The sequence below is a fragment of the Bison bison genome, unplaced genomic scaffold (assembly GCF_000754665.1).
Source record: "Bison bison bison isolate TAMUID 2011002044 unplaced genomic scaffold, Bison_UMD1.0 scf7180017864270, whole genome shotgun sequence".
In the NCBI taxonomy this organism is placed as follows: Eukaryota; Metazoa; Chordata; class Mammalia; order Artiodactyla; family Bovidae; genus Bison; species Bison bison.
In genome coordinates, this window is record NW_011494842.1 from 4,144,356 (window position 1) to 4,154,725 (window position 10,370).

Genomic DNA, 10,370 nt, shown 5'->3' on the forward strand with positions numbered 1-10,370 from the left:
GGAAAGACTAGAGATCTCTTCAAGAAAATCAGACATACCAAGGGAACATTTCATGCAAAGATGGGCACAATAAAAGACAGAAATGGTATGGACCTAACAGAAGTACAAGATATTAAGAAGAGGCGGCAAGAATACACAGAAGAAGTATACAAAAAAAGATCTTCATGACCCAGATAATAACGATGGTGTGCTCACTCACCTAGAGCCAGACATCCTGGAGTCTGAAATCAAGAGGGCCTTAGGGATTATCACTACAAACAAAACTAGTGGAGGTGAAGGAATTCCAGTTGAGCTATTTTCAACTCTTAAAAGATGACACTGTGAAAGTGTTGCACTAAATATGCCAACACATTTGGAAAACTCAGCAGTGCCCACAGGACTGAAAAATGTCACTTTTCATTCCAATCCCAAAGAAAGGAAATGCCAAAAAGTGTTCAAACAAATGTATAATTGCACTCATCTCACACGCTAGCAAAGGAATGCTCAAAATTCTCCAAGCCAGGCTTCAACAAAATGTGAACTGAGAACTTCCAGATGTTCAAGCTGGATGTCAAAAAGGCAGAGGAACCAGAGATCAAATTGCCAACATCTTTTGGATCATCAAAAAAGTGAGAGCATTCCAGAAAAACATCTGCTCCTGCTTTATTGACTACACCAAAGCCTTTTACTGTGTAGATCACAACAAACTGGAAATTCTTAAAGAGATGGGACTACCAGACCACCTTACCTGCCTCCTGAGAAATCTGTACACAGGTCAAGAAGTAACAGTTAGAACCAGGCATATAGCAATGATTTGGTTCCAAATTGGGAAAGGAGTATGTCACCCTGCTTATTTAACTTATATGCAGAGTACATCATGCGAAATGCTGGACTGGATGAAGCACAAGCTGGAATCATGATTGCCAGGATAAATATCAATAACTTCATATATGCAGATGTCACCATCCTTACGGCAGAAAGTGAAGAGGAACTGAAGAACCTCTTCATGAAAGTGAAAGAGGAGAGTGAAAAAGCTAGCTTAAAACTGGACATTCAAAAAAAGAAGATCATGGCATCAGGTCCCATAACTTCATGGCAAATAGATGGGGAAACAATGGACAGAGTGACAGACTTTATTTTCTGGAGCTCCAAATTCACTGCAGATGGTGACTGCAGCCATGAAATTAAAAGACGTTTGCTTTTGGAAGAAAATCTCTGACCAACCTAGACAGATACTAAAAAGCAGAGACATCACTTTGCTAACAAAGGTCTGTCTAGTCAAAGCCCTGTTTTTTCCAGTAGTCACGTATGGATATGAGATTTGGACCATAAAGTCAGCTGAGTGCTGAAGAATTGATGTTTTTGAACTGTGTTGTTTGTTGGAGAAGACTCTTGAGAGCCCCTTGGACTGCAAGATCAAACCAGTCAATCCTAAAGAAAATCAGTCCTGAATATTTATTGGAAGGACTAATGCTGAAACTGAAACTCCAATACTTTGGCCACCTGATGCGAAGAAAAAAAAAAAAAAACTTACTTAGTTGAAAAGACCCTGATTCTGGGAAAGATTGAAGGAAGAAAGAGAAAGGGACAACGTAGGATGAGATGGCATCACCAACTGGATGGACATGAGTTTGAACAGAGGAGAAAGGAGCAACAGAGGATGAGATGGTTGGCTGGCATCACTGACTCAATGGACATGAGTTTGAACACATTCAGGGAGATAGTAAAGGACAGGGAAGCCTTGCAGGCTGGAGTTCATGGGGTAGCAGAGAGTCAGACATGACTTGGCAACTGAACAATAGTATATATCATTAATATTACTATATATAGTAATCTTAATAGATTCAGAAAAAAACATTTGACAAATTCTGTATTTGTTCATGATGTAAACTAAACAAATTAACTGTAGAAAAAATGTACCTCACTGATAATATATATGTCATTCTATTAATGGATATTTCATATTGATTAGCTTGTATATTTTAAAACATCCTTGCATACCAGGTATAAATCATGATCATTGAGAATGATTTTTTTAATGTGCTTCTGTATTCAATTTGCCAGTAATAAAATGTCTTAATTGCTGTAGATGTATATGAATTCTTGACACCTGGTAGCGTACATCCTCCAGCTTTGTTCTTCTTTACTGTGGTTATCTTGGGACTGTAGGTTTTTTATATATCACCATTTAAAATTTAGAATCATTATTTCAATATGATCCTCTGTCTTCCAAAAGCATAAATAAATAAATCTCTAATTCTTAGATTAGAATGTTAGTAAATTAATAAATCAAGTTGGGAATGCTAATCTAGAGGTTTTGGGTCATTAATACACTATAATTCTCCTTTTAGCTAGGTCTTCTTTAATTTCTCCCAACACTAAAAATCTTGCACATTTTTTCATTGAAACATTCCCTCAGTTTTTAAATAATTACATCATTTTAGGTTATGTTTATTTTTAATTTCCCATTGCTTCTCACTACTATATAGAACTACAATTTGTATTTTACATTGACCTAATGCAACTGATGTTGAAGCTGACATTCCAATACTTTGGCCACCTGATGCAAAGAGCTGACTCATTTGAAAAGACCCTGATGGTTGCAAAGATTGAAGGCAGGAGCAGAAGGGGACAACAGAGGATGAGATGGTTGGATGGCATCACCGACTCAATGGAGATGAGTTTGAGTAAACTCCAGGAGTTGGTGATGGACAGGGAGGCCTGGCGTGCTGTGGTCCATGGAGTTGTGAAGACTCAGACACAACTGAGCGACTGAACTGAACTGAACTGAATAATGAGTGATGTTGAGCATCTTTTCCTGTGCTTACTACCTATCTGTATGTCTTCTTAGGAGAATGCCTCTTTAGGTCTTTTTCCCACTTTTTGACTGGATTGTTTGTTTTTCTGGTATTGAGTTGTATGAGCTACTTGTATATTTTGAAGATTAATCCTTTGTCAGACATGACTGAGCAACTGAACTGAACTGAATATCAAGAAAGCTTGCCAAATATGCTGTTTCTAACAATTTATTTCTACATGTATTTTTAAATTTTCTATACACATAACCATGTCATTTGCAAATAACTTCAGTTGTATTTCTTTCCACACTCTGCCTTTATTTTTTGTTTATTTTTTGCTTGCTTGTTTGTTTGTTTTACTATACTAGATGGAACCTTCAATAAAATGTTAACAAAAATGACAATAAATGTTTTACTTTTCAGTGATAAGGGGGAAATGTTCAGCATTTGACCATTAATTATGATGTTAGCTACTGGGTTTTTGAGAGTAGACTTTATAAGTCTAGGGAAGGTAGGTTCTTTTCTTAATTTGCTGAGGTTTTTAAATCATAAATGACATCTGAGGTCGGCAGAATTCTACAATGACAGCTACACTCCTGCTCCCTGGTGTGGTTGCCCCATATAATCCTCTCACTTGATTGTGGAAAGGACCTGAGGATATAATGGGATGTCACACCTGTTATTAGATCATGTTGTCTCACAAAGTTGAATAAGTTTTGAAGATGTGATCAAATCCCCAATCAATTGGCTGTGAATTAATTAAAAGGGAGATTATTCTGCCTAAGCTAATCATGTGAGCCCTTTGAAAGAGAATCTAGAAATTGGAAACTGTTGCTCTAATGATCTTGCAGCTATGTTTGGAGAGGATGTATGAGAGTATCTATGAGAGGGCAGGTGGCAAAAAGCAGTTATTATTACATTTCGGCACCAAATAAGATGAGGCTTCCCTGGTGGCCCAAACAGTAAAGAATCTGCCTGCAGTGCAGGAGATCTGGGTTCAGTCCCTAGGTTGCAAAGATCCCCTGGAGAAGGAAATGGCAACCCAGTCCAGTATTCTTGCCTGGGGGAAAACTCCATGGACAGAGGAGCCTGACAGGCTACAGTCCATAGGGTTGCAAAGAGTTGGACATGACTGAGTAACTCACACACACACACACACACACACACCAATTAAGATAAGCATTTTTTTTCCATCTTTAGTCTGGCAATGTGATGAACTGTATTTATTGATTTTACATTTAAAACCAACTTCACACTCCTGCTATAAACCTCATTTGATTATAATATTTGCCCTTTTTACATTTTACAGCTGTGATATTTTGTTTAGAATTTTGTATTCATAAGAGATATTGACCTGTAGTTTTCCTTTCTTGAGTTGTCTCTGTCAAGTTTTGGTATTGGTGTTATGCTGATTTGTAAAATGAGTCAGGAACTGCTCTCTATTTTCCTAAGGTATACTGGTATAAAATTGATTTTATTTGTTCTTTAAATGTTTGGAAGAATTTACCAGTGAATTGATTAGAGACTGGTGCTTTTGGTAAGAGTTTCTTTTTAATACAGTCAGCTTTTCAAACTGTATTATAGCTAGATTTCCTATTCTCACTTTGTATGAGTTTTGATGCTTTGTTTTCCAATGAATTTATCCATATCATCTATATTTTCAAATATAGTAGTATGATGTTTGCATAGCATCTTTGAGCCTCAATAATCATGAAAAAGGAGAGTGAAAAAGCTTGCTTAAAATTCAACATCCAAAAAATTAAGATCATGGTATCCAGTCCTGTCACTTAATGGCAAACGGAAAGGGAAAAAGTGGAAGCAGTGACAGATTCTTCTTGGGCTCCAAAATCACTGTGGATGGTGACTGCAGCCATGAAATTAAAAGATGCTTGCTTCCTGGAAGGAAAGCTATGACAAACCTAGACAGTGTATTAAAAAGCAAAGGCATCACTTTGCCAACAAAGGTCCATATAGTCAAAGCTACGGTCTTTCCAGTAGTCATGTACAGTTGTGAGAATTAGACCATAAAGAAGGCTGAGTGCCAAAGAATGATGCTTTCGAATTGTGGTGCTGGAGAAGGCCTTTGAAAGTCCCTTGGACTGTAAGGAGATCAAATCAGTCAATCCTAAAAGAAATCAATCCTGAATATTCCTTGGAAGGACTGATGCTGAAGCTGAAGCCCAGTACTTTGGCAACCTGATGTGAAGAGCTGACTCATTGGAAAAGACCCTGATGCTGGGAAAGATTGAAGAGAAAAGAAGAGGAGGGCAGCAGAGGATGAGATGGTTGGATAATATCACTGACCCAGTGGACATGAACTTGAGCAAACTCTGGGAGATAGTGAGGAACAGGGAGGCCTGGCATGCTGCAGTCTATGGGGTTGCAAGGAGTTAGACATGGGTTAATGACTGAATAACAACAACAACAATATCTATCGAACTGAAGACAGCCTTCCTTTTTTATTTCTGTGGTGATTTTTTTTCTCTCTCGGTTTCTTTGCAAGCTTTCCTAGGAATTTAATCTTATCAAAGAATCAAATCTTCGCTCTCTTGATATTCTCTATTTTATGTCCACTTTTTTCATTGATTTCTGCCCTTTTCCTTTTAATTCCCTTCCTTCTATTTTTTGTTTGTTTGTTTTTGAGGTTTGAGTTCTTTATCTAGATTATTAAATTGCTATTTTCAGCTTTTCCTGTTTTAATATATGTACTGATTTTAACCTTTTATTTTTCAAATACATGCATTTCCTATTAAATTCAGTACTGCTTTAGCTAACTAACACAAGTTTTTCCATATCACACTCTGTAAAATTTAATGCTTTCAATTTGTTGAACTTGCCCTATAACCAGCATATGGTCAACTTTGGGAAACATTCCATATGCACAAGAAACTGTCCATTAATATTTGTGTCTAATGTTGTATGAATTTTAAGCTAGCTAATAGCTTTTTAAAAAATCTTCTATATCTTTACTTATATTTTAGCTGTTTTCTGTATAAAATTATAAGTAAGACATCCTGGAATAGGCAACCAAATTGTAGGTTTGTTTTTCTCTTTTTTCTATGACTTTTATTTATATATTTTATGCTGTGTTATTTTAGCTTTTGTTTGAATGAAAGTGTTTCCTATTTGCCTTCTTTGAAGAAAGTTGTCAATGGATATACAATAAAATTCTAGTTTTGCTTACTTGGAGTTTATTGAGCTTCCTGAACTTAGGTTGATGTCTCTCAGTTTTGGAAAACTTTTGACCATCAGTTCTTCAGATTTTGATACTGCCTCATCCTCTCTCTCTTATCCTTCTGAGAATATAGTTATATATATAGTGAATTAAGTCAGGAAGAGAAAAACAAATATCATATATTAACACATATATGTGGAATCTAGGAAACTGGTGCAGAGGAACCTATTTGCAGGGTGAGATAGACATGCAGATGCAGAGAGCAGACAGGTGGACATGAGGCGGGGCAAGGAAGTGGGATGGGATAAACTGGGAGACTGGATTTCCATATGTACTCAACCACATGTAAAATGGTGGGGAGCTGCTGCACAGCACAGGGAGCTCAGGTCTGTGCTCTGTGATGACCTAGAGGGGTGGGATGGGGCAGTGAGAAGGAGGTCTAAGAGGGTGGGGACATATGTATGATATATGTATGATTTACTTCATTGTATAGCAGAAACTAACCCAACATTGTAAAACAACTATACTCCAATGAAAACAAACAAAAGTCTGAATGTGTCCCACCCATCTCTTACTAGTGTTTTGGATTTTCCATTATATTTTCCTCTGTGTACTGCAACTTGGATATATTTTATTGCATTTTTTAAAGATATCTAATTTTGCATGCTATTTAACCCATACATTGAGTTCTTAATTTCAGACATTGCATTCATATGTACAAAAACTCTTTTATTTTGTATACTGAAACCATTCAATGAAATTCTCCATCTTTTCCTTTATATTTTTAAATATTTTTTTACAATGGTTATTACATCTGTTGCTTCTATTGATAGCCTTTTCCCTTGGTTATTGTCATGTTTTCTGCTTCATGTGTCTCAAAATGTTTAAATGTATGCTATATGCTCCTGCTCCCGCTAAGTCGCTTCAGTCCTGTCCGACTCTGTGCGACCCCATAGACGGCAGCCCACCAGGCTCCCCCGTCCCTGGGATTCTCCAGGCAAGAACACTGGAGTGGGTTGCCATTTCATTCTCCGATGCTATATACTTGCCCATAATAATCAGAGTTATCCCTTGATGTCTGTAGGGGACTGGTTCCACGGGACCCCTCTCCTCTGCACCAAAATCCATAGTTGCTCAAGTCTACCAACTAAAAATTGACACTTTCCAACATGGCAACCCACTCCAGTATTCTTGCCTGGAGAATATCATGGACAGAGGAGCCTGGTGGGCTACAGGCCATGGGGTCACAAAGAGTCAGGCATGACTGAGCAACTACGCCTAGCACATCTGCCTCTAAAAGGATGAAGTCACTAGCCGCTGCAGTCTCTGAGATTCAACACACCTGAAAAGAGTTCAGGGATGAGATCAGGAACGAGGTACCCTGTGTTCTGGAAAACTGGCAGAACAGACCTTTAGATAATTAAATATTTTCAGGAGATTTTACGAGCTTAAATTTTTGCATCTTCTCATATCTAGAAAAGCACTAAAATCTTTAATGGAGACATCTGCTCCTCGTGACTAGCTGTTACCTCCACAAAACTAGCAGCAACCTTCTGCAAAAACGTGTATTTGATTGCATGTACTCTCCCTTCACCCAAACCATATATATATAAACCTCCTCCTCATCTCTTACAAGCAGTTTCTCAGAGCTATCTGAGAGGCTATCTCCTGGGCTATGGTCCTTATTTTGCCCAAAATAAAACTTAACTCACAACTCTCACATTGTGGGGCTTTTTGGACAAGTCTTCTATATAAAATGGCATAATATTTGTGTATAACCTGCACACATACTCTTATATACTTTAAACCATCTCTAGGTTACTTACAATACCTAATGCAATGTAAATGTTATGTAAAAAGTTGAAAAAACAATATAAATACTATATAAATAGTTGTCAGTATACAGCAGATTCAAGTTTTGCTTTTTGAAGCTCTGTAGAATTTTTTAAATATGTTTTGTTGAATCTGTGGATGCAGAACTGGCAGATATGGAGGGCTAACTACACAGATATTGACACTGAGATTATTTCCTAAAGAAGGTCAATCTTTTCTTCTTCAAGAGTGATATGGTGAAGAATGGAACCCCTCAATTTAGTCAAGAACTGAGCAGGGTCAGGGCTACAGGAAAGTTTGGTTAAACTTAGTTTTGTGTGTGTGTGTGTGTGTGTGTGTGTGTGTGTGTGTGTGTGTGCCTGGTTGCAAATATTTCAAGGGCTATGTCTACCACGTGCATGTTTCAGGCTCTCTTCAGGCTTGTCCTTCCCCACTTCTGGCAGCAATGTAGACACTCTGTCTTCCCCTTCCCTTAACTACTCATAATATCCCAGCATTCAGAAATATTCCAGGAGGCTCAAATAATATATTCTCTTTCAAATATTATAAATATTAACTGTTGAACACTAATGTTAATTATTGACTACCTCAACTGTATTTTAATAAGGAAAATGATATTTTAGAAAGCTAAGTTTAAATACAAAAAAGCATCATTCTATTCAAGGTCATGTGTGCATGCCTACTAAGTTGCTAAATCATGTATGACTCTTTGTGACCCACCAGGCACCTCTGTCCATGGGATTCTTCAGCCAAGAATAATAGAGCAGGTTGCTATGCACTCCACAAGGGGATCTTCCCAACACGGGAATCCAATCCATGTCTCCTGCATTGCAGGCAGATTCTTTACCACTGAGCCACCTGGGAAGCCCATACTCAATGGCATAACACCTCTATATATCAACAAGACAAATACAGGTGGTGACCACACATTTGGGTGATTGATTTTTTGTGAGTGCCTTTTGGAAAAATCTAATTAACAAGAGTCACTCGAGTGAGCACAAGCCCTAATATTTAGTATTTTGTAAGTTATAATTTGCCTTCTAATGCATATATTCAAATTAAAATTCTATGATAAATAGACATATTCCAGTACTCTTGCCTGGAAAATCCCATGGACAGAAGAGCCTGGTAGGCTGCAGTCCATGGGGTCACTGGGAGTCAGACACAACTGAGCGACTTCACTTTCACTTTTCACTTTCATGCATTGGAGAAGGAAATGGCAACCCACTCCAGTATTCTTGCCTGGAGAATCCCAGGGACAGGAGAGCCTGGTGGGCTGCCGTCTATGGGGTCACATAAAGTCGGACATGACTGAAGCGACTTAGCAGCAGCAATAGCAGCACCAGCAGCATACAGTAGTCATGTATGGATGTAAGAGTTGGATTATAAAGAAAGCTGAGCATCAGAGAATTAATGCTTTTGAACTGTCGTGTTGGAGAAGACTCTTGAGAGTCACTTGGACTGCAAGGAGATGCAACCAGTCCATCCCAAAGGAAATCAGTCCTAAATATTCATTGGAAGGACTGATGTTGAAGCTGAAACTCCAATACTATAGCCACCTGATGCAAAGAACTGACTCACTGGAAAAGACCCTGATGCTGGGAAAGAGTGAAGGCGGGAGGAAAAGGGGATGACAGAGGATGAGATGGTTGGATGGCATCACCGACTCAATGGACATGGGTTTGAGCAAGCTCTGGGAGTTGGTGATGGACAGGGAAGTCTGCCATACTGTAGTCCATGGGGTCGCAAAATGTCAGACACAACTGAGTGACTGAACTGAACTGATGATAAACAGCATCACCTAAACTTTATTTCTGACAGAATAAAGGCTGTATGGAGTTTCCCTAGTGGCTCAGCAGTAAAGAATCCAAGCGCAACGCAGGAACTGCAGGAGACACGGATTCTATCCCCGGGTCAGAAAGATTCTTTGGAGGAGGGCATGGGAACCCACTCCAGGATTCTTGCCTGGAGAACCCCATGGACCAAGGAGCCTGGTGGGCTACAGTCCATAGGGTCACAGAGTGTGACACGACTGAAGCAACTTGGCACACATACACACAAAGGGTACATGTTATAAGGACCTAGGATAATTCATCAAAGTTTATTGTAGTCAATCAGGGAATAATTCCAGTCTTCTTCAAACTGTTTCTTACATATAACTTTCTGTAATTTTAGGCTAATGATTGTTTTTTCTCAGTAAAGAAACTTGTGTGTTATAAGTTGGTAAAAAAGAAAATAAAACTCTACATGTATATTCAATACTAACATTACAAAAGCATCAACCATAACAAAAATAATGTAAGAATACAAAGTTGATTGACATATATGAGAGAACACTGATCAATTTTTTAAGTTTGTATAGATGATAACAGACAAGATTTTATTTTTACTTCATTTTGAAAAAATACTGATTCACTGTTACAATTTGAAATAAGAAGAGTTGAAAAGGAAACTATAAGCAAGGTGAAAAGACAGCCTTAAGAATGGGAGAAAATAATAGCAAATGAAGCAACTGACAAAGAATTAATCTCAAATATATACAAGCAACTCCTGAAATTCAATTCCAGAAAAGTAAACAACCCAAT

At 38.0% G+C, this 10,370-nt stretch overlaps 1 protein-coding gene across 1 annotated transcript in view; it reads right to left on the reverse strand.

Annotated features, from left to right (window-relative positions):
- TINAG (tubulointerstitial nephritis antigen) overlaps positions 1-10,370 on the reverse strand; it is a 105,013-nt gene that overhangs the window by 6,301 nt on the left and 88,342 nt on the right. The window lies entirely within an intron of this gene.